The sequence below is a fragment of the Botryllus schlosseri genome, chromosome 5, assembly GCF_051294905.1.
Source record: "Botryllus schlosseri isolate E-star chromosome 5, Bs_hap1, whole genome shotgun sequence".
Taxonomy (NCBI): domain Eukaryota; kingdom Metazoa; phylum Chordata; class Ascidiacea; order Stolidobranchia; family Styelidae; genus Botryllus; species Botryllus schlosseri.
In genome coordinates this window covers 1,590,212-1,613,958 of record NC_137240.1, presented here as the reverse complement: position 1 = coordinate 1,613,958, position 23,747 = coordinate 1,590,212, and the positions used below count along the sequence as shown (strand labels likewise).

Sequence of the window (23,747 nt, the reverse complement as noted above, 5' to 3'; positions counted from 1 at the left end):
CAGCCCCCTCCCGCCTGACTAAACACTGGTCTTGGGCCCACCATAGGGTAACCGATGCAGCTTCTAGGAGGCGTGTTGTTATTATTATATTCTTTATTCACAGTAAAACTGGTAGATACACACATAATCCGGGGAGCAACCTGCCCCCCAGAGGAAAATGGCGAGATTAGAGTAAATTTTTAAAATTTCGGTAATACATTCAAATTGTTATTCCTATGCAATACACGGAAAAGTCAGATTACAGAATTGCAGCAGATGAAGAATTGACAAGGGTTACAGAGCAGAGGTAGAGATGATTGAAGATGAAGAATCGAAATTACAGAAATTATGCTGTGATTCATAAGTGTAATTTTAGTCCAGTGGTGCATTCAAGGCTTTCCGAATAATGTGCACAGTGCCCAATAATGTGATCTTTTGGATCATGTCGAATCGAACGTTACCCGGAATTTGTTGGTGGATATATCTCATGAGTTTTTTGCTCACGACCCCTGTAGCGCCAATGACTATCGGTACAATGTTTATTTTGCATCGCCACATTTTCTTACATTCCATTTTGGGGTCTGCGTATTTGGAGTGTTTTTCTGATTCTTTTTGCAGTAGGTTGTGATCAGCTGGGACAGCCAGTTCAATGAATAAGCATTCTCTTTCCTTTTTTGTTTGGCGATTATATCAGGGCGGTTGCTCCTGATTTCGCGGTCAGTTATAACTGGTACATCAACTGCGTTTCGCATCTCAACAACGTTACAACGAATAAAGTGTATAGCAATTTAAATAATCACGATAAGGGTAATGCAATTCATAATATCCATGTATAAGCGCACTATAGTTGACAACCACGGCTTTCAGCTTGTCCAGGCGATTCGTCTCGCGCAACGCCAAAATTTTGGTATCTTCGTCAATGATGACCCTTGTCTCGGAATCACAGATATGGGATATATTTTTGTCCACCAGAATATCAGCGATGATGTTATAAACTGTGTCTTTGAGGCGGTATTTCCCATCGTGTTTAGGGGAATAATCCGAGAATTTGACGAAAACTTCGACTTTGTTTGCTGTAACTTAGATGAAAAATAATTCAAATCAATTTACTTGCATAAGTATAAATTTTCTTGCTTCGTACATAAACTATCTCCCATAGTTCAGTGCGTTGGTCTCCAACGTTTTTGTCATAACTAAACTGTACCATTGGATTTCATATTAAATCGTTTTATAATACATCTTACGTTCGACAGTCGAACGATAACACCATATCACGTGATCTAGATTTATCAAGTATTCAACCAAACGGTGAGTACCGTAAGGTTGCTTTGTCTGAATAGGAACATGATACCGTTAAAAGTGCATTGTCAAGCTAACTCCGTCATTTTGTTTCTGCAGCAGCCATTGCACAACGCCGCCTCACACAGATATAGGTTATCAGAAACACGAATTGCGGTAACAGAACGAACTTATACGAATAGTTCAAAGTATTATTGAGCATTATACCAATGATAAACTGATCTGTAACGCTACTATGGCAGGGTATCGGGAACGGCTCTGTACTAGAATATTATACGACATAGCTTCTGAGAGGATAGCAACGCTGATGTGGCGATTTACTTTAAATGTAGTATTTATTTCAGCACAAGGCAAGTGATTAAATCGCCACTATTATGGGTGATCTCAAAGCAACTTATTGTTCGGCTATAATGTCCCACTTAGGGTCCTACTCCTAACACAGATCACCATCAGCATACATATCAATCCAGAATTCTTCCAAAAATTGGTCAAGCGGGTTTAAACCTACTGCTACATCGATACGGCATATAGGAGGGACATTGAAAGGTATATTTTGTATCTTAAACTATTTCCTTTAATGCTTGTGATGCTATCAAAACCGTAATGATATTCATAATTCAGTTTAGTATTCATGATTATAGTTTTAATTTAATTCTGAATTTTAATATATTAATACTATGAGCATCAAATATCTTCGCATTGAACAATCATGCATGCTTCGACGTCACGTGTCCTCCCATTTCATCGCCACATATACAGGTTAATCCCAAACTGGGACCATAATCATTATCTACGGCTCTTATATTTTCTCCGCTCCAGACAAAAAAATGTACAATGCGATACACAGGACACAATGCGATGTAATTGCCTGATAGGAGGATTCCGACGCGACCAAGTGCATTCAACCTGACATATATCCACCGCGGCCTAAATCCCGTTGTGACAGTGTTGGGTTTTGATTTTTCAGCTGTTTTTATATTGTAGACGCTTTTCGCTTCTCTCTCTAGGCCTTTTTGTGAATGAGCAATTTAGGAACATTTTATCTCTTTTACGACAGGATAAAATAATATAACCGCTGATTCATTGATTGATTGAAGCCACAATCTAAAACTTATGGCCTATAACACTAACACAATTGATATATCATTATTATCGGATATCCTTCTTCGATGCATAACTATAGCGTGCTCTGTCGTGGGCGCGCGTTCTTCTTGGTCCGCGGCTCGATAAGTCAAAGTAGGCAAGTCAGCATTTCTCTTTTAATAAAACAACTTAAACATGACGATGCTCGTCCGACGGACACTAAAAGACGACTGCCTCGGACGGTGACTAAAAGCGACTGCATAAAAGAGTACAACACAAGAGACGTAGCAGTAACATGCTCAGTAATCAGCGAGGGTAATTATAGGTCATTCATGGAGCGGTACGCTACAAGGGCCCCCTGGTTGGTAAAAGCTTTAGGATATAATATGGACTCTACATCAGTCAACGATTTAACTACGAATGAAGGACCCTACCAGCATGACACGGTAGTGATTACAGATTAGGTTTCGAATACGAGTTCAATTCTATATGTTCTAACGACTAATGAAAGTGAGATGGGCGTGGTGGTGAAGCTATTAACGACACAATTGTTCGTTTAGCGATAATGATGCACTTTACAATGAGAAAGGCTCAAGACACGATTTATAGAACATAAAGGAGATGAAGGAGCCTGTTGCGAAAAAATACAAGTGATGGCGGAAAAGTGAATGAGTAACACACTAAATATCCATTTTAAATACTGGTGACAACACAAAATCATTCAAGTGATGTGGAGTACGAATATTACGGCCGCTGGCCGACAAAGTATTTGTTCGCGAAATATCAACTTGCGGTGGCGTCAATTCGTCGAGACGCTCGATGGGAAGTCTGCCAGGTATAAGCCTATCGGTTGAGGCGTCATACGGACCCTTATTCGTTTGAATTGTGAAACATTTACTAGTGCGTTTTAAAACTTGATGTGGACCAGAATAAACCGGATCGAGTGATCTACGATGACCATCTATCCGCAAGAAAACGTGGGTGCAATTATTCAAATCGTTCGGGACATAAGATTTTTGATTCGAATGAAACTTAGTCGGCATCTCACCCACGGCTGAGAAAAAGCGCTTCAATTCACCGACGTAGTTGAAATCATTAGCGTTATTACCACTGGAAGAAGGATTGACTAATTGACCGGGTAATCAAAGAGAAGTGCCATACACAAGCTCTGCTGGTGAATAACCGAGATCTTCCTTGACAGAACATCGCAGCCCTAAAACAATTAAGCCTAAATGATGATACCAATTATGAGGACTTTCTAATGCGCGGAGGGAGGCTTTCAAAGTTCTGTTATAGCGTTCGACAAGGGAATTTTGCTCCGGCTTATACGCCAAGGTGGTGACGTGGAAAATACCCAAGAATTGCATATACTGAGTCCATTCCAGCGAGGTAAACTGACTTCCTCGGTCGGTTATTACTTTACGGGGTGAGCCGAAATTTGACACCCAGCCAAAACTAAACGCATCAATAACAGTTTGGGCACGAATGTCCATCATGGGAACACATACAGGCCAACGAGTATAGCGATCAACACACATCAAAATATACGAGTAGCCGCAACTATTAGGGAGTGATAAAATGTCCACGTTAACCATGTGAAAGCGTTCGGAAGGGACGGGAAGATTGCTAATTGCAGTTCGAGTATGCCAGGGGCGGGCAACTTCTCCAGCCGGCGGGCCGGATATAGGAAAATTATGTACTTGGCGGGCCGGATTGCTGAATCGATGCAATATTCGCCCATTTATCCACATATACAAGGTGTAAATCGCATTTAATGAATGTATTTAACGACAGCAAGGTCACTTCAAAGCCATTTCTCGCCGATAATGACGAAGACAATGTGAATTTAAGAACAGCATTGTCATACAGGCGCCGCCATGTCTGCTTCTCTCTGATCAATCAACACACGCAGCAATCACTAATTAAGATTTCAAGGCGTTCGGTAAGCCCATTCCCCCAAATGTACCAAGATACAATTCATTAGGGCTGAATAGGTGACGTGATAGCGTCGTTGTTCAACTGTTTGGCCTATTTTATGTCGATATTGAATGCATGCGGATCGCTACTTCTACGACATTTGAAAAGTGGCCCGCGACCCGGCTACGGAATCAAAAATAAGGAATATCGGCCTGGTGTAAATGACCATTGTAGTCGACAAACACCATGATTACCACAAACGATATTAGGGTTGAGTACATCGTAAATGCCGATAATGCAACTCTTCCCGTTTCGACGAACTCACGCGTAAGCTCCATTCTCGCACTCTGCACAGTGCGCATACATGTATTGTATATAATAACATACAGTCCAGACATGGGGTAATCGCGATTAGTAATCGTAATCGATTACGACGATTACAGCATTTTCAAGTAATCGTGATCGCAATCGATTACATTCGAAAATATTCCGACGTAATCGTAATCGTAATCGACTACTTCCCATATCTAATCGATTTCGTTGTGAAAGAACGATTACTTTTTATTTGTACAAGTACTATGACATGAACTGAACATTCGTGAACAAGGAAGATGTATTATACCAGGTTCGTGATAGCACAAACGTCCGATTTTTAAATGTTATTGCTCATTATTACGTCAGAAGTAGCCTATTAGCTTTGCTAGTCATTGCGTAACAAGTATCCACAGTAAATAGATATTCGATGTGATTGTAAGAACACCCGCCGTGCTGTATATCAGGTTATTAACACGTTCCACACGCCAGTACCCCGCAGCAAGATAATTAATCACCACTCTACCGAGTAACTTTTGTATTAATGTTTGGTTATGCAAACGCAGTTTGACCGTTGCTGCTTAGCGAGCAGTAGGCCTATATGTAGTACGTATAGGCTACGTACGTACAGCGGGTAGAGATTTTAAATTTTGTACTCGTCAAATAAAACATTACGGTTTCCAGAACGAAGCAATACAAATCAACAACTGCTCATATATATCATAACCGAGCCGCTTTTGCCGTTTCTCGTAGCGGCAGCTTGCAGTACGTTATATGTATTAAGTTGAAGGCAGAATTTTATGTTTTCTTCATCTTCTTCTCAAATGACTCTACTCGAAACAGGCGCCAATCGTCATGTCATAATTCTTTACTCAACATTGGGACCTGCCGCCATAGCCATGAGCTTATTTATCATGTTAACGTGGGATTTAGCTAGAATCAGGACAAAAACATCAATTCGTCCCCCAGTCCAAACGTTGGTCTTTGGCCGCCATAGGGTGATATTTTCAAGTTGAAGACTGAATTTCGTCAATAATATCGGTTATTACATTATATTATTCATTTCAACATGAATATACTATTGAAATGTATATTGAAGTTCTGTACCTCCTAGAAGCTGCTCATTATATTATTATTAATTGTTAATCCTCTCTTCCTCTCTGCCCCCCGATGGTCAGATTTACCTGTAGAGCTGGGGCACGTAATTCATAATTATAACGCCTGCTATCTTATTATAATTACTTTAGCGTATGTTTTTCATTCGTGACTTCCAGTCCGTTATATAATCAAAAGATAATGTTATATCCCAAATGTAGCAGACTAACAGAATAACTTTCGTGAGACGCACACACAAATTGTTATGTCTTTAATGCTCTGTGGGTGTACGGGGGGCATTTGCATTGTGGGCTCGAATTGGAAGGACCGGACCAGTAGTCACGCCCAGCCAGCGTGGCTATTGACAATGGACACGTGCCCTAAGTTTCGGCCAAAGTCTTTCTATAGTAGCACACTTCGTGAAGTCACGTGTTGGTCGAAATTGCATATGTCTTTTGGTGTGTCGTGGCACGGTATTGACTGGAACCTAAATACCTATTGGTATAAAATAGGGTTGCATTTAAAACAAAAATAAATTTAAAAAGAGCATGTTTACAACAAGGCCCTTGTTGAAAACATGTTTTTTCTTTTATTTTCTTCTTTTTTTTAAGCCATGACGTGACGAATGTGGATTTACATTGACAATTGAAAATATAGGGTAAATATGGCTCCTTTGACGAAATATCCGTACTATAACTGTTGAACGGACTATTTTGAGGGGTTCCAACCATCCCATATCTATGTACGTCGGCTAAATCGGGTGGTAATTGTGGAAAGCATATTTGTACACAATTATGGCATAATTTTACAACTTGAAAAACATAATTTTGTTAAAGCCTTTGTTTAAAACACTGTATAAAACATGTTTTGCACAGTGTGTTTTAAACAACCAATTGTTTTAAATGCAATCCTAAATTATGCATGATTTTTAGTTGAGGGGGAGACGTATGCTTTCCAAAATCAAGCTTATCTAGAGAGAATTTTCAAGATAATTAACTCTCTCGAGAATACTCTATAATTTATGTTGGTTGACGAAATACATTTGAGTCCCCTTCGAGCTCGCTCCCCACCCTAATGGAAAATTTGGAGTGCAGCAGTCATGGACCTGGCAATAATGCAAATAGTTGGGTGCGATAAATCGTCCTCTATAAAAATCGGCAATTGGTACATTGTGACGTAACAAGAAAATAACGCATCTATTTTAAAAAGAAGTTTGTTATCTCATTAGGCCTTTTCAGCGCAATCCATATATTGTCTTTCAATATAACTTCTAAAATGCAAAATAAATGTAATCGTGAGTAATCGTGATTACTTTTCCAATGTAATCGTAATCGTAATCGACTACTTCCTGATTTTGCTGTAATCGTAATCGTAATCGTAATCGCGTCATTCGGAAGTAATCGTAATCGCAATCGATTACATTCATGAAGTAATCACCCCATGTCTGATACAGTCACTAAAATTTGACGTAGTAAGCAAGTAGCGAGGAATCTCATCAGACTGTAGCCGCGGGCCGCATTATCATATAAGACGGAAAACTGTCCGCGGGCCGGACAAAATCCCTTCGCGGGCCGGATCCGGCCCGTGGGCCGTATGTGGCCCGCCCCTGGTCTAGGGCGATAAAGATAAGTTGAACTTGTTAATTGGAAGATGAGTCGAAATAGTTTGGGACCACTGACCTACAAGATATGAAGGACATCGCAATAAATCATTACACTGGCCAACAAAAAAATCATCATGGTAGGTGAGAACGCATCTGGGGTAAATCGCCGGCTCTGAGCTCTAAAAGGACACTATTTGCTATAGATTGGCTCTAGTTTTCAAGATATCACCGATTTTGGACATTTTTACTTTATTTTTATATTTAATTCAAGCTAAGCTCCATTTTATCCTAACAGCCTATACTAAATGTCTTAGTAAGTCCGTATGCACTGAAAGCAAGACAATGTGACAAATGTAAAACACAATTAGATCGACTGCGTGCTGCATAAATCTATTTTCTCTCACATATCGAGCACAGGAATACCCCATTTATTTGATTTTCTTCGGATTCTCCTATCGCATTGTAATTATGTGACAATAACCTTCCTATACCGATAAATGTGCTTTTGAAATGAGCAAAAGATAGCGGTAATTCGGTAATGACAAACCAATTATGCCTGAGCCCACACAAAGAGGAAAGTTTGTAAACCCAGACGAAATGAGCAAGCAAACAATATTATTGATTACGAAAGAGTATTCAAATCTTATCTTAGAAATAGAATAAATCAATATCAGGATGTGCATTGGGGATTAGTAAAGGTAATAGATGCAACTCTGATTATTAACTCAAATTAACTTGAAATTATCTGCAGTAAAATCCTCTTGCACGACTTTGATGGGGACAGATTCGCAATAGTCAGCTGGCAGTACTCAGTCATAATGTGAGCATTCTAACTATCATGCTATCTCTCATCCGTTTATTTGATTTATGGGAGAAATCTTCCACCTTGTTCCTCACTCATATTTCCGAGGTCTTCGGGAAGCGAGGATACTGAACTTTTATACTCATCCTTATCATTGATCCACGAACGTGAACTTCCCCGTGATCTCCATGGGTTGAGTCCTGCATTTTTGTCGTCTCAACCCAAGTCAATAGGCTACCTACGTTGTTCAGCTAGCATTGAGTAATAGCTGTTGGTATAATCTGTATTTGTAAAAATGTTGAGGAGTCGATGTTAATGCATTTGCTACATCATCTTTTATTTCCATCTTCATCTTCCACCACATCCTATATCTTAGAATCATTCGAAATCAGATCTGACACGGACGTAAAGCTGCAACTTGAATTTCAGGGGAGTGGGTAATTGGCTGTCAAGCGGAGTCAATGTTCAGAAAGTGCTATGACTACATGTTTTAGTACAAAGCTGACAAGTCATTCCTGTGAAAATATCAATCATCATAGTGGCTGTTTGGCTCTCACCAAACCACGGGGATTACAAATTGCATCAATTAGAGTTTACCCTGTGACCATTAGCGCGATGTTTCAGCGTAATGCAGTGCCGTTTGCAGTGCCCGGCATCTATCTTGATCTCCCAACGTCATACCAAAATACTCCTTGTAAGTTCACTTGGTGACACTTCACATGTTGTATCGCTACATGTTCAACGTGTTCTTGTCACAGATGTAGAAAAACAAATCTGGGTCATTACAACGCTTTCTCTGTTTAACTATATCACTCATTTTATAACATACTTACAACAATCATGAATTGAAATTTTTGAAAGTGATAGCAAGAGACAGTATGTGATACTAAAAAAAGCCTGTTACCTATGAGCCCACTAATCGTCAATGATGAGATAAATGTCCTTTGACTCCTTCTGCAGCTCAAATGAGGGAAGGGGAGGGTTAATTGACATATTCTGTCGGAAAAATAGCCTCTAAATGATAATTTTCAATATAAAACTAACCATTGCTTTATCAGTGCACTGCAACGCATATGTTGGTAGCCTATGGGAAATGTTAGAAACAAATCTAATGCCATATTCACCCCCTCAAGCACGAAATACCCTATATTACCCAAAACACACTATCTTTCAGGGCATATGAAGGAGAGGCAATATCTCCGCGAGCGAATTCGGTAAAAGTAATGCCATTTTCGGACTCCGCGCCCCTGATATACCCCTATATTAGGGTTACCATAAAGCATATTCCTAGAGCCCACTAGCGGATTTAAATGAGGTATAACACATTTTCTGTTAATATAACGTCACATTAGCAAAGCATTGCTCATCGACTGTATACAGGAAGGGAGTGGGACAAAAGTCATCAAATCAGCCATCTATAATGTGAGCTCTGTTGATTGCTACTTGCTAGGGGGGCCGGATGAAATCATCTGGCGGGCCGTGTCTGGTCTGTCGGGATTGTGTTTGACAGGCCTGCTGTTTGGTCGGTGCGGTTATCTGGTTGTGTGTTTTAATCAGCTATATGCATCTGGTTAGGGTTGCATTTAAAACAAACGGTATTTTAAAACACTTTGTTCAAAACGTGTTTTAAACAGTGTTTTAAACAAAGGCCTTTTTGAAAAAAAAACAAATTTTTTTTTCAAATTGTAAAATTATGCCATATTGTGTAAATACTTTTCAAAAACATGTATGAACCAACGGACAATTACCATCCATTTCCAACCTTTTATGGTCGCGACCTCATTTCCAACTTGAATGTTCCTTGGCCCATCAGCTCAAAACGTGATAAGCTGATTACTAAAAAAATTCAGCTTGCCCAAACTTACTCACTGCTTAGGAAGCTGATTACGTCCAACATCATCGCGATTCCCAGATATACGCAAAATACCCATAGATTTGGAACTACTGTCTGTGACTGAAGAGATATTCGCCGTCGCCATTTTTTCTTCCACCATTGCTACGCGGATGATACACACGTCTACGGTCTTCTGAGAAATAGCAATGATTGGGAGAGCGTGTCATCAAAGCTACAGCGATGTCTTATCGATATTGAGCTCTGGATGACACAGAATCGTCTCAAGTTAAACAAAGAGAAAACTGAACTCATCATTTTTACGCCAACTAGACGCCCCATCGACCACAATCAATTCAACATCAGATTCGGACCAGACACCATCCAAGCCAAGACCGGTGTACGTAACCTGGGTATTTACTTTGATGCCATGCTTTCAATGGAAAAACATATCGACTATACATCAAATATATGTTTCATGTATATCCGCAAGATCAGTCGAATCAGGAACTACCTATCTGAGGATGCATGCAAAGCCATAATACTGTCGCTGGTGATATCACGGCTTGACTATGGAAATGCTCTGCTTTACGGGGTAAACCAAAATTGCATCGACAAGCTACAAAAGTTCCAAAACATCGCTGCTCGTTTGGTAACTCGGTCAAGGAAGCGTGATCACGTAACGCCGATTCTTAGATCCCTTCATTGGTTACCCGTGAAATTTAGGTCTGAATACAAGCTTCTTCTGTACGTCTTCAAATGCATGGAGGGAAGTGCACCATCAGCGTATCTTCGTGAGCTAGTGACAATGTATAATCCCGGAAAAGCGCTACGTTCTCAGTCGCAAAAACTCTTGTGAGTCCAAGAGTCAGAACATCGACGTACGGCGAGAGAACCTTTTCTTCCTCGGCTGCCATTCTGTGGAACAATCTTCCATTTTCTCTCGGACTATGTGACTCGCTATATGTTTTCAAACGCAAAATCAAGACCGTTTTATTCACACGAGCGTTCGAACTAGAGTAGTGTTCATTCTGCCCTACAACTATGCACTTCCCATTTATACATATCGTTTACTTTTATATTTTATTGCCTTTTATGTACAGCGCTCTAGTGTAGTAGTAATATATTGTTATATTCGGCACTCTATAAATTATTATATTCTTATTATTATTAATATTCAATCGGCCTTAACCAACTCTAGGAATATACCGTTAGTTTATAATTGCGATTACAATTAGACTTTTTCAGTAATTTATGTTTATTTTTGATTGCAGTTTTTGCGAGGGCGGTGCCTGGTGCCCATACTGATATCAATATACGTTGCATTCACTCGCACGCAGCGCGAAGAAAAATTTCGAATAGCATAAAGCTGCGTGAAAATAATATTGTTAATGTTGATTTACGAAAAACCTTTGAGCCTACTTCAAGCCTTCAAGATTCCGGACATTTAGGCATATTTTCGAATTTCCTCCGGGACGCAGTTTTTTCAGTGAAATTCCGGGCATGTCCGGGAAATTCCAGACGTATGGCAACCCTATATCGATCTCACATATCATGATTTTTGAAAAAAATATTGTTGCCCTGTGATATCTACAGAGAAAGAAGCTTGCCGATTGATAACGATGTCTAGTCGCTACCTAGTCCGGTGAAAAAAATTCGATCGACACAACGAACGCATAGTTTGTGAATTGTAATTTAGGTTCTAACTTCGTGTAACCCCTTTAGAGTGTGAATACAACCCTTTTCGTTAAGAGTACTGTAACGCCAATCCAGCGATTACTATTAATCAAACTAATGATATCTTGAATGTTGATATGAGCCGACCATTGCTTACCAACCTCTCTGACACGGAGTATTTTCAGGCGCTTCTCCATTAGCAGGGTCGAAAGTTTGGTATCTTTGTCAATAACGCCCTCCGTTTCGCTATCCCGCAATAACTCATTATCATTTCTGGACGTATTAGTTGAAAAGCGCAATACCAACAAATTTGAAACGTCTGTTTTCAGGAAACCGACATTCACAGGCCAATACCTTCGCTGGAATTCATTCAGTCCTCGACGCAGAAAAATTAACCTCATAGGCACACTCGTGCATAGAGCGTTGATGATATGTTCGGGTAACAAACTGAGTTTAGAACTTGACTACATCCGAAAAATCTTACTTGATAACGGTTACCCTGAACACGTCATCAGCCGCGGCACGGAAAGGAAATTAACACAATTCAACGCAGAAAAACGAACAGAGCCCACCGCACGAACAATAAAAGATGTTTATATCCATCTACCTTGGATTGGCCCCATTTCCACCCGCTTTGAAAAACAATTGATTTCTGCTGTCGGTAAATGTTACGATACAGTCAAAACCAATGTGATTTTTACAACAACACAACTGCTCCCTTCAACACGCAAAGACGTGCTTCCTGCACTTCAACAAAGTAATGTAGTGTACGAATATAGGTGCCACTGTGATTGTGGCTACGTGGGAAGAACGTCAAGACGTCTGCAGGACCGCATAAACCAACATGTCCCCAGATTTATCAGAACACGTGCGTCACGCGATGTGAAAAGCTCACCCTTAACTCATCCACTTAAGATTGATGCTGATCGATCAAAGGCCATTAATTCTGCCATCGGCAAACATCTGTTGGATAATCCGATTTGTGCGAATAATTATCGAGACGACCGATTTCGAATCGTAGGTCGAGGCCGTTCACAATTCCATTTGTGTGCCTTGGAATCAACTTTTATCAAAATACATCAACCAAAACTCTGTCAACAAAAGGAGTTCGTGTATCACCTAAAAATAGTACATTGAACGCTCTCTCATTCGAAATTTCATGCTGGTGACGTCATATTTTGTGATACGATTGTTGATATACAATGTTCTTTCCAATTCTCTACTAGTTGCTGACGATTACCCCTGACGAGTGTCAGCCGAACATATTCGGGTTCATTTCAATATGAATATACTATTTAATTGTATATTGAAGTTCTGTACCTCCAAGAAGCTATCCCGGATACGGGTAATATATATGCCCAACAAAATAGCAATACCAGCGATGATGTCATCAACTGTGTTTTGGAGGCGGTAAAATCTTTTGTATTTTTCCCCGCGTTCGACGATAACTTCAACCAAGTTTTCTGGAAATGTAGATAGAAAACATTGCGAATCAATTTTCGCACGTCTACATTTCTTGGTTCACATATATAGGTTACAATTGAATAGTATATTCATATTGAAATGAACCCGAATATTTTCGGCTGACACTCGTCAGGGGTAATAGTCCTGTAGAATTTGGTCTAAAAATTGCTCAACCTAGAAAAAATTCTTATAAAGACGTAGAATATACTGTTGGAAAGATAATTTTGCCAGCTTTTCAATGATAGGTTTTGTCACTTTTTTTACCTTGGGGAAAAAAAGTTATGACCAAAAACATGCCAAGGGTTAAAAATTGAAATTAAGGAAAAAATTAATATAAAAATATGAACAAAATGCTAGAAACTAATGAATTATCAACAGAAAAGCAGGATATAGATGCAAAAGGAATATATGAAAATATATTAGAATTATAGATCTGTTTCAGGGAGTAAGAGTGAGCAAGACAGAGGGATGGGGGGTGGGGGGCGCAAGTAGAGCTGTCGTTGTCCGTTATAACTTCATTGTATTATTGTTTACTTACTATGGTCTGTTTCATTTACCTTGCTTGTTTTTTTAGATAGTGCTTGGTCAAAAAAGAAACAGCAGTTTGTGTTAAGTGTAGAAAAGGCTATCGTACTGGAGATTCACTGTGTCATTCGGGAGCTCATTTCTGCGAGAGTGATAGTACCACACACCCTTTAGACTAGGGTTGCATTTAAAACAAAAATCAATTAAAAATAAACATGTTTAAAACAAGGCCCTAATTTGAAACATGTTTTTCATTGTTTTTTGTTTTTAAGCCATGACGTCATGAATATTCTATTGTGACGTCATAATGGATTGAAATTGACCATTGAAAATATAGGGTAAATATAGCCCCTTTGACAAAATATCTGTAATACAGCTGTTGAACCGACTATTTTTCAGGGTTCCAACCATCCCATAACGATATACGTCGGCTAAATTTGGTGGTAATTGTCCGTGTGCTCATACAACATGTTTTTGGAAAGTATTTACTCAATTATGGCATAATTTTATAACTTGAAAAAAATACAATTTTTTTTTAATAAGGCTTTCGTTTAAAATATGTTTTTAAAAAAGTGTTTCAAAACATCGTTTGTTTTAAATGCAACCCTACTTTGGACACTATAATTGGTCATGCTTTGAAACTGAATTGTGAAACGCTGATCACAACTTTTCAGAAAAATTAAGAAAATGGCCATAAGACGTACATCCACACACCATGCCGTAATTTATTGAGAAATCATGCGAGATCCAAGAAACGTTTGTGGACGCTTTATCGAAAATTCGTATTTCTTCACTGGCAAATAATTTTTCTCTGAGAAATGTTATTTGACCAGTGGGGTTCAGATTGCCACGATAGAATAATTAGACACGGGCCATCTAGGCGGCTATGGACAATTTGATAGGCTTGTATTTATTTCGAAGTTCCCGGTCGACATAAGGGCAATCCTTTTCGGCTAAGGTTTTCTCGCAGGCGATCTATTGGCACACATTTCAGAGTACCATATTGGCAAATACTTCGTATGTTTTCGAGCATCGCGGCGTGGTAATGGTCGACGCCGAAATGCCTATTTTTATTTTCTATAAATCATGCTTTTTTTCGTGGGGGAAGGGTACTCAATAATCAAAAATTTGGCAACATGAAATCGCGTCCAGCGCGAAAAAAATTGAAAAAGAGTGGCATAAATTGTCGATAAGTGATGTATAAATAATTTGTGTTCATTCACCGACATAATTTCGGGACCCCCATTTGGACGATTTGGGGTGCGGCAGTTACGGTCCTGGTAAAAGGTCAAAGTCCGGTCGCTGTTTTCCGGTTGAGATTTTACAGTTGGAAATATTTTGCGCTTCAATCGCGTATATATATATATATATTAATTGCATGTGGTATATTCGGGGTCAAATCAAGGTTGTTATAACAGCCATCGGGGAAGGGTTCATACCATGTGATTCGAACCAGATGTACGCAATCCGAATTCCCATCTGTGATTGGCAATACGGGAAATTAATTGCATTGAGTTTTGTTTTAGTGCCTTGTGTGACTAGTAAATCAACTGGGAATGTCATGGAGATATCTTCCCACATTGAATTTGGTACTGCACCGAGTTAGTTTAACACGAATGTATTCCAAACAAAGCTCCGCTCCACGACGATGTTGGCTTCAAATGATTTCTTGAATGTAGTAGACTTAACAACCCCTAAAGCGCGGTAACTGTTAGATTTTCGAATATTCTACCAATGGGTATTGAAGAGCTTCTTGGAGGTACAGAACTTTAACATACAATTAAATATTATATTCATATTGAAATGAACCCGAATATTTTCGGCTGACACTCGTCAGGGGTAATCGTCAGCAACTAGTAGAGAATTGGAAAGAACATTGTATATCAACAATCGTATCACAAAATATGACGTCACCAGCATGAAATTTCGAATGAGAGAGCGTTCAAAAAATAGCGTACTAAAATAAGTACATTGAACGCTCTCTCATTCGAAATTTCATGCTGGTGACGTCATATTTTGTGATACGATTGTTGATATACAATGTTCTTCCCAATTATCTACTAGTTGCTGACGATTACCCCTGACGAGTGTCAGCTGAAAATATTCGGGTTCATTTCAATATGAATATAATATTCAATGGGTATTGTGTCATTATAAAGATTTTGCGTTGCCCGAGAAGATACATGTTGCGATTTCGTATGTAGCCACCTCCGACTAACTGTCGAAAGTATGCGACCACCCTCCCCCCGACCAAATATACTTAGATATTTCTGCCACTTGAAGTAGTTTTCACATGTCTTAAAAATTACTACTTATACTGTTAATTGAGTAGAAAATATATGGAGTTACTTGTGCTACTTGAGCAGCAACGCCAATCACATCTACAAGCTATAGAAAATATAGGGAGTTACTTGTGCTACTTGAGCAGCAACGCCAATCACATCTACAAGCTATAGTTCAGGGGTTCTCAACCGGGGGTCCGTGGACCCCTGACCCCTGGAGGTCCGTGAAGCATTTTCAGGGGGTCCACGAAGCGAAGCGAATTTACAAAATAGTTGATAACCTAATTTATATTTTTCAAATTAGGAAAATCACGAGGCAGTTTTGCTTCATTACAGTAGAACTCACATCAACAGGATGGCCGTCTGAGATTGAATATCCTGCTGTGTGGACTCATTTTAGTTGCTAAATTGCCAATAGCCCACAGATACAAATATTTGGCTGTATAGAGGTGTTTTGCTGCAGCCCGTGGGCATTGTGTAAAAAATAAATGGTTTGATACGTAAAGTCAATCACGGAGACTTCGAAATGTTCGCAAAAATCCGTTTTCTCCTGCGATATAGGCCTACATAATCATTTCCCTAATAACTTCAAGATGAGCTGCGAGATATAAATTAACAGGCTTGACGTTATATGTTCAATAAAAAAAATTGTTTGTCAATTTTGGTGTCATCATTGTTGCGATCACACCCAAATGTGTCGTCGGAACCGTTACACCTTATTATTACATTCGCCACCACCTTTCTTTGTCTAAATGGATTTTCAATACTCGTTGATATGAAATCGAAGGCGCAGATTTTAAAGACACGGCCACGTATTTCAAAAAATGCAGTTGAATAATTAGCTTTGAAATAATATAAGTCAACCCAATTCCTACATAAATAGAATGCTGTTATTTTCAAGAAAAGTAATTTTGTTGCTGTTTATCACTAGCATACAGTTATCAGTTGCAGAAGACAGATGACGATTGTACGATATTTGAGCTAAATTTGAACTAAAACTTCGGGGGGGGGGTCCGGCAGGGTCTAAAAGGGGTCCGCGAATACAAAAAGGTTGAGAACCACTGCTCAAGTTCATAGTAAAAATATTACGGCAAATCAGAAACCGCCGAAAATGTAAAGCTTTTGTATATAGAACTGGCGTTTAATATTCCAAAACACAAACAAAAAGCCTCGATACGATCTAAAAACATCTCTGCCTCTGTTCAAGTATGGTATTTGGTATTTGTTGACCAGTGTAAATGTATGGGTCGAAAAGAGCTTCTGATTGGACGATGATAGAGAATCACTGTATTCAAGTTCACCGAAAAACTCACTCAGTATGTATTACAACAACCCAGGTTTCATGATAGATGATTTCAATACCAATATTTGATCTGTTGCTATTGTATGCTAACCGTGATGTCACTAACGAAAGCTGAAATTTGATTAATTTATGAAAATGAGAAAAATCAATACGGAAAAAATCTGACGTGACGGAGAAATTATTAGCACAGAATCGGATTCAGCAACCATAAATTAGCCTAAATCAATCATTAAAATTTTTTTATCTCCGTCTCGGTCAACTTTTGGCCCCTTAACTTATGATAAATACCTCTTAATAAAGTTATGTTTCATTTTTTTTGCTGTTCGATTGTTAGTTTGATTTACTGAGAGTGATATTCCAATTTATGGTGTTGTATTCTGTTACGAAGGTATCGTGTTTTAGCTTATAATTGGGATCACATGCAGTATACGCCGTCATTTCCCGTACACAGGGAACACGAGCAAAACAATGAATCCTCATGTGCATTAATGATCCCCCATGTACAGCTTTTTCTTCAGATGCCTTTTTCTTTCTGCATTCTCTCGAATGTCATTGAAAAAGTGCTGACTCAGCGTATTTCTAGTTACGAGGTTTGAGTTTTTTCCGTCTACTCCCATTATAGAGAAATTCGCACATCTCCATAATGTACACTTTTCTTGCCTTATAATCTCAGCAGGTATGGGCCCTTTGTATTCCCTCGATTTTTCAATAAAAAGTGCTGACGCAGCGTATTTCTAGTTACGAGGTTTGAGTTTTTTCCGTCTACGCCCATCACGTAAAATACTTCACTTGATACCTATCACAACCAATGCTTCGTCGGGATTATTTTTGTGCGCCTGATACATATCACAAAGTCACTCAACGATTTACCAATATTACAGCTACACACTTCACTACTTCCCTATACAAAATAGGTATATCCTATATTTACAACTAATTTTTTCGAACCAAATCTCTAACCTTCAAATTCTGTCATTCTCCGTTGTGTTTCGTATTACTCTTATCGCCATCCATTTCTCTGCTCCGTTTCGTCTCCTCGTGTTCCTCATGCGACTTAAGGTACTATGTCGACGACACTTTATATAACTTACCCATATTACAATCAACAGAGCAATCAATCCTATTACCGCACCTACTTCAGCCACGTGTTCCAGGGTAGGTATCAGTTTCGCACCTTCCATACTCATCCTATCGATCAAGGACAATCCTCTTACCTTATATTCACCTTCCATCATCACCAGTTCGTGCATCCATTGAGTATGGTTGTAGTCAACGAATTCTGTGGCTATCTTCTCCACAGTCGTTCTTGATAGTCGGAAATATTCAGGTACGAATGTTCCCACCCCTGGGTTTTTCTGCCCAGACAGTGGCAATGCGTCAACCGTCGTCGAAGTCAAGGTAATGGTCATCAGCTCGACACTTATGGCCGTCGTCCATAGTTCGGTAGTACGTTCCGATGCCGCTCCCGCCATCATCCGTGAAGTTCTGCAGAGCCTCCTTAGTGGTAACCGGATGCACTCGCGTTTTTGTAGGCGTTTCACCCACGATTTTCGTCATTCCGTCGGTTTGGTTTCGCGCGCGACGAGTTTGCAACCGTTGCTTCCCATGAGTCGCATCAGTTGGTTTGACATTTTCATTTTGTCCTCTTTTTTTAACCATCGATTTCAATCGTTTAAAGGTTTTTGTCAGTTTAAGTTTTACAAAGCATGTCCACAGGTTTAACAACAGTAACCGGTGTAGTCCCTTCCACTTGTCTTTCTTCCAATCTAAGAGGGAGAGTACTTCTCTTCCTTGGGCTTCTTTCAATGCCTTCGCCTGGCCCTTCCCCTTCAAATTATAAGGTCCAGATACAAATGGTTTGGACGAAGGGTCCTTAAGTTCGATGCCGCATCTGTATGCCATGGCTTGTGGGGAGCCGAGGTGGCCCCGCAGGTCCTCAGGTTCGGACGCAAACGGCGCGTAGACGGCTTTCCAGACTTCATCAGAAATAATGGTATTTTCTGGAGTCGTCATGTCAGGAGGTTTGTACGGTAGTTTGGCCAACGCTACATATTGTACACAAATATCTTCAAGTTCCGTCATGACGCTTGAGTTAGTGTCTTTATGCAAAACATACGCAGTAACTGGTCCACCCATGGGCTGGTGTGAGCCTCGTGATGATCGGGGTTCTGGTGTTGGTGGAGAGAGGGCGAGGTCCTTCGATGTAGGCCTCTGATCTCGGCGCGTGCCCGTGCCTATCGTCACGCCGACGGACTCCTTTTCCGCCGGGGACCCAACATCTGGGGAGACGTGCATCTTAAAATCCCCAGACTCCTTGTCGGACATGACTGGGCGTGTATCTGGTTGACCGGCAATAGCTGCTTTGTTTGAACCTTCTGGGAAAATACTCATAACTGTGGCTGTCGTCATGCATCTATGGGCCGAGTTACTACAGTTATTCGGACAAGTGCATCCACGAGAGCATTTAGGACCAGTTTTCTCGTGCAGGTCCTTATTTACGCCAGCGGGCATTCCACGCTCGACGTCAGCTGTAGCTGTCGCCATGCATCTATGGGCCGAAGTTCTGCAGTTCTTCGGACAAGTGCATCCGCGAGAGCTTTTGGGACCAGTTTTCTCGTGCAGGTCCTTATTTACGCCAGCGGGCATTCCACGCTCGACGTCAGCTGTATTGGTCGCCATGCATCTATGGGCCGGATTTTTACATTTATCCGGACAAGTGCATCCGCGAGAGTTTTTGGGACCAGTTTTCTCGTGCAGGTCCTTATCTACGCCAGCGGGCATTCCGCGCTCGACGTCTTCATTAACGGTGTCAGCAGGCATTCCTGTCTCGACACCAACAGTTTTCCATAGGTTCTGGGTGACGTTAGTTGTGATTTTCAACTCGTCGTTCGCACCAGTGGCGATTTCCATCTTGGTACTCGCGCCAGCGGTAATTTTCCGCTTCGCGCTATCTTGGTTTGCAGCATCCATCAACCCATCGTCGGTTGCAGTGTAGCTAATACTGCTTCCGACTTCGGTTCCCTTCCATTGATCGCACGGGTTCTCCCCATGTAGTGTTACTAAAGACAACTCTCCATTTGGGTTAGACGGGGTTTTCAATCGCGTAGCTATGCGTGGTAATTGTTGGACTTGATCAATCCATTTTAAGCCAATAACATTGAGAGGGACTCCTTTCTCGGTCGCAAATGGAACCGGTAGTTCGTCAAAATCAATTGCAACCAAAGAGTCCACGTGGGAGGAGCCCCCTATACCACGTGACTTCATATCTAAGGGTTGCCGTTCCTCCCAGCTCTTTGGATACATGGTTTTTACGATATTTTTCATAATTAGATTAGGTAGGCTTCCCGTGTCGGCCAAAAATGTCGTTCCGGTTATTGAATCAGTCAAGTACAAAAGCCGACCGCCGAATAACTCCGTGAAGTCTGGCTGTAGAGGGTTATCCGGTGTATTAAGGGGTAGAGAAACATTATGAACAATCTTTGCGGGTTGTGGTAATTGTTTCAAGGCGCTATTTAGCAGCGGTAGGGGTTCGTCCTCCCAGCGGTAATTTCTACGGAAATCCCCAATGATCTGTTCATCATTTACCAGGCCCTGGGGGTTAGATAAAGAAAGGGATCTCATCACCGAAGCCCACTCTGTTTCCCCCGAATTTGTGTTGAAGAAATTCCCCAGTTGGGTTGCCTGCTTGTGGCGGCCAGCATCCCTTAATTTCTTCTGCATGGCGTTTGCCAAAATAACATCAGCATCCGTGTTTCCTGGGCCGTGACGTATTCGTCTCATCGAATTTGCCATCCATTTCAGAAGTGGCATATCTCCAGGATCCATCATAAGCTGAAGCATCTCTTTTTCCGATTGGGGTTTAACGGGTATGGTGATCATCGGGGCTGTGACACTAGCTTGTTGTCGTGGCCGTTGTTGCCCAGACGTTACACCATTATCTTTTGTAGTAGAAGTAAAACGAGGCATATTAGGGTACCCGGGGCTGTTAGATTGGCCCTCATCAGAATATTCGTCAGCAAAATCATCATGGCTGTAGCTGTCTTGGAGTGACGTTTGGTAATTTCTTATCTCTTTAGCCAGACGTCGCATTCGAGAATCGAAGTCGTCACTCCCTGAATTGTCCTCCTCGCTTCGCTGGTCCTCCTGTTCCAGAAATGTCACACGTCTAGATTCGCCATCCGCACTTCCTGCTCTCCTCCGAGAGTGTACCACTGCCCTACGACGGTTCTGGCGGTTTTGCCGTGCCCGACAGCCTTTATACTTGTCCAGAGGGCCCTTTTCAGGATCTGATTCGGCACGGGATTCGTCTCCCTCAACCCTGACAGGGTTCGGTATTTCGCCGGGAACTCCTTTTTTCTGCTTGGCACGCGCACCGCCGTCCACATGGAAACACGGTGTTGTTCCCTTACGGGAGCCTAACAACGCGGTCGGTCCTGAATTAGGTATCGCAGGGTATACAGCCTTTACCGTATGGCAATCTAAGCCTTTCGTGATTGTCATTGTAGAAATTTGCGTTACGTCTTGTAATGACTGTTCAGCAAGAGGATCGTACGCTGGAGGATCGTAAGCTGGTGAGTTTGGTAGTACAGTCAAAACAGGAGTTGGATTTCTTTCCCTTACAGCTTGCGCATGTGACTTTCCGAGGTCGAACTCTGAAGCAAGAATTTCATTTAGTACCTCGGTAGAGACTTTCCCGCTAACCTTCGAAGTGGCATCGCATACTGCTTTGAGGTCAGCTTGAGCTCGCCTGACTTCTTTCTTGGCCTTTCCCAGCCCCTTCATTGTCTCGGGCAGAGTTGATTTGACTTCTTTTAGTACCTTTGTTTGATCAGCCACGTCTTTTGCCAGCTGTCTTTCATGTTGTCTGACGTCTTCATGGCGTTTTTGCGTTACTTTCAGCAGCTTGATACCCTGCTCGAGCTCGTCAGCTGCCTCTGACAGCTTCTTTTTCTTCTTCCTAAAAAATTTTAGCATTCTTCGCATAATTTATGTAAATTTTGATTGTCTGTATATTAGTTCCGTGTCTTTTACTGACCAGGGTAAGTACCGTTCTGAGGTAAATTACTCACGGACGTGGTTGTGTTGTCCCCGATCACTCGTCCTTGCGTCGTGGGTACGGAATGTCCTCCGAAGATAACCGGGTCAGTTCTGTTGGTGATTACCACAGCAAATCCGTTATGTGGGACAGGTAGTAGTTCGGTCGTTGTAGTGACGTCGTCAGAGAGACCTTCAGGAGTCCTCGTAGGATAGAATACCGGCGCGAGGTGTATGTAGATCGATGCCAATGTTATAAGCAGAGATATAACAGAAGTGACTACCGTCACACGGAGCACAACTCTCACGAGGGTCGTCTTTGAGTACATCAAAAGGTCAATGTTTTTACACCGGAAGTATCCCAGTGGTGCCTCCATTTGTTTATAGTGTAGCTTCATGGCGCTTGCCATGCAAGTAAAGTCCACACTTGGTTCGATTCTCTTCACAGTGCTGAACACCATCTCCTGGCTTTTCCACAATCTTCCACACTCCCTGTATACACCCAGAACTTGTCGACGTTGATTGAAGCATTGGCTGCAGCTTGATCGAACGAAGCAGTGACCTTGAAGGTCCAGAGGCCTCAAGACTAGTCATAACATAGCCAAAGCTTAATACAACCAAATACTCCAATAATTATCAACCAATTATGGACACAAAATAGGGCGCTTCTATAAACATTGTCCCGTATGGGTCTATCAGAATACGAGTAAAAGCTAGGCCTATAAATATGTCATGCATGATTGATAACTTTTCAATACTCCAAGGTTAGTTTACACATATTAATGTGAAGGCCTTTCCTGCCTCAACACACAAGCACATATAATATTCAAGAAACATGCCAATAGATGCCACAAAAAAGAACACTCAGCGTTCAAGTTGACCAATTAGCGGACCATCGTGTTTTATAAGAGTTTCCCAGTCTTCCAGCTGTAGCTATCGAACCGAAATCAGTCCAGAAACCGACCCCTTGTTTGAGTACTTTACATCTTATAATCACCAAGTACTTTTCGTGTCGATTCGGGGATCGGGCATTCCAACATAACGCGGGGATTGTTGAGGGTTCGTCGTAGGTAGACATTCCGAATGCAATATCTCTACGCTCTTGGCTCTTTTCGTCTTTTGTTCATCAGCTTCATGGAGCTATTCCAGCACATTTCATTGGGCATCTCCATTTCTGTATACTTTGCAACTTCGGCTAGCAGTCAATCCTATTTTATCGCACTGCTTTAGTTCTGTATACTTTGCAACTGTGGCAAGCAGCCGATCCAATCATTATAAGGCTAAGAGCTTCCAGAGGGACATCCGAACATCACCCTTCAATGCCAAAAGATGTCAGGCCCTTCCGCAATAAATCGTCAATGTCCTGTTTTCTGGATATAGTCTGATACTGGATGCTTCGTTTTGGGCTGTGTTTCGAGAGTACTGGACTGCTGGTGGCTTTACATTGGTAGAGCCAGAAATTAGCCAAAACTAGAGGACACATTGATGATGTCTGCATTGGTAGTCATTGGATATTACAACTGAATGCACAATTCATGTGG

At 41.0% G+C, this 23,747-nt stretch overlaps 1 protein-coding gene across 1 annotated transcript in view; it reads right to left on the bottom strand.

Moving 5' to 3' along the window:
• LOC145439606 (uncharacterized) overlaps window positions 1–23,632 on the bottom strand; it is a 231,524-nt gene extending 207,892 nt beyond the window's left edge. The window contains exon 1 of the mRNA XM_080317115.1: window positions 22,816–23,632. The gene's annotated coding sequence lies outside the window, so the exon portion shown is untranslated. The remainder of the gene's footprint in view (window positions 1–22,815) is intronic.
• Between the last annotated feature and the right edge of the window lie 115 nt (window positions 23,633–23,747).